Below are 2,010 nucleotides of genomic sequence, written 5' to 3' on the forward strand. Positions count from 1 at the left end.
CACATCTTCATCACTACTGATACAAATAAGGGCTCAAAATTATATTGTAGTTCAGATTTGTTAAACTGGAGTGCTCTCGCACCAGAAGGGACTTTCACGGGAACATTGACCTCTTCCCACAGAAGGTTGAGGGTTGTTTAAGCATTCTCGAGATCAATTGCTTTGACAGAAGGACACTTCAATTTAACAAAAGGTTTGCAGATCAGCTTCACTTACAAAATTATAATTTGGATTTTTTTGACATGCACAGAAATTCCCTTTTATCACTTACCCACAATGGCAAAGATCAAATTTCTAAACACAAGTCCCTTTATTGTAGAATAAATAGTTTAACTAAATATGGGTAACAGTTTTACTTATGTGATGACATATGTTGTAAATTATACTTACTATGGGTGTCATGGGAGTAACAGATAGATTTACCGACATGAATTCAAGAATAAAAAAATTATATATAAACCAGCTTTGTATTGACATTTATTATTTAAAAACAGAATGGAAAGAATGGACTTCAACCACCAATTTGCAGGTTTTCTTTTACTAAGAATTAAAAAACAGTGTTTATGATTTTATTATGTGGGGATTTACTAGCAACAGATTTTTTACATTTCCAGTGCCTAGGACTCTGTCCTTATAAATGAGCCTCCAGCATTATTAGACTTACTACAGTGGAAACAGCTTACAGTGGTCATGTTTTTTCCTGGGCCAAAATGATCGCTATAAGCAGTTGATTACTATCAACGAAATGCATAGTGACAGCAGACGTCTGTGATCTGCTACGTTTAAACGTGGATTTGTCCGAAATTATCACTGTAAGCGGATTACTTGATCATTATAACCGAAATATTTAAACAGCATTTGTATAGGAACAATTCTGTCCCAAGCTTTTTGATCCATATAAAGCTTTGATCACTATATCCGGTTTTCACTGTATTACTATTAGTAAGTGTCTGCTACTCCTGGTGACCTTAACATTTTCCTGCATGTCTTCCTCTTTCTCAATTGTCTTCTGATTAACCCTGAGCGTGTTGCCAATCACCTGTCCCATCATCTTCAGATGAGCTCTCCATCTGTTTTTTAGAAAAGACAAAGATATATTCCTCATTTTGGTTTGAAAGATTCTAGTATGTGTTGAAGCATTGAAACTAAAGACACCACTCTGACTTTGCAGGCTGGGACACTCAAGTCTCTTTTTCATGGCCACCTAAGCAACCCTTTGTCCCACTTGTTCCTCCTCCGTCTTCTGATTCATCCTGTTTGGGTTTCCAATTGTCTGTCCCGTCATCTTCCGGAAAGATCACCATCTGTTTTTTGAAAAGTGAAAGGAAGATTAAAAGATTTGTACTGTGTGAAAGCACTGAAATGATCAGAACAACTCTCACTGGTGTCTGCCAGTTCGAGGGCACAAATTCCCTCTTCTTGCGCAGGTGGTAAGTCCTTTGTGGCACATTCTCCTCCTCCTTTCCTGAGTTCTGTTTCGTTCAGTGTGGTTTTTGTATCACCTCCTCTTCAGGCTGGCTCATCGTCTGTTTATAGAACAAATTAAGTATATTTAGCTTATTTCGGATTGAAAGATTCTAGTATGTGTGGAAGCACTGCAACTAATCACAACTATCCCATGTGGATCTGAGGGCACACATACCTTGTTCCTGCGCTGCTGGTAAAACCTTTTTCTCAAGCGCTCCTCTGGTCCCGATGAATCCTGCTCTTCCTCTTCAAATCCCTGATTGTCTTCGTACTGCATGGGTATTTTTGTCATTTCTGCTTCAGATGGTAAAAAAGAATAGTGGTATTACTTGTCTTTGTGGGAACATGCTTTCGACACAATTTGCAGTGCACACTACTCTGCTTCTTGTCGGATTTTAAACAGCCAAAATGTCTCCACACTACAGAATTCTTCGAACCCTTCATTTCAACAAATGTTGTGTTTTGAGCCTCGGGGGGTGTGTCTGCTGGGGTGTCGTCTTCATTTTCTGTTGTTGTTTTTATCTCCCCCCCACTCCTGACGTA

The 2,010-nt window shown here is 38.8% G+C and overlaps 1 long non-coding RNA gene across 1 annotated transcript; it reads right to left on the reverse strand.

Annotated features, from left to right (window-relative positions):
• Positions 1–531: 531 nt before the first annotated feature.
• On the reverse strand, positions 532–1,751 carry LOC118113850. Its single transcript, XR_007032875.1, has 3 exons — positions 1,643–1,751; positions 1,383–1,526; positions 532–1,304 (listed from the first exon to the last, which is right to left on the reverse strand). It is a non-coding gene; the product is annotated as an uncharacterized LOC118113850 (long non-coding RNA).
• Between the last annotated feature and the right edge of the window lie 259 nt (positions 1,752–2,010).

The sequence above is a fragment of the Hippoglossus stenolepis genome, chromosome 1, assembly GCF_022539355.2.
Source record: "Hippoglossus stenolepis isolate QCI-W04-F060 chromosome 1, HSTE1.2, whole genome shotgun sequence".
In the NCBI taxonomy this organism is placed as follows: domain Eukaryota; kingdom Metazoa; phylum Chordata; class Actinopteri; order Pleuronectiformes; family Pleuronectidae; genus Hippoglossus; species Hippoglossus stenolepis.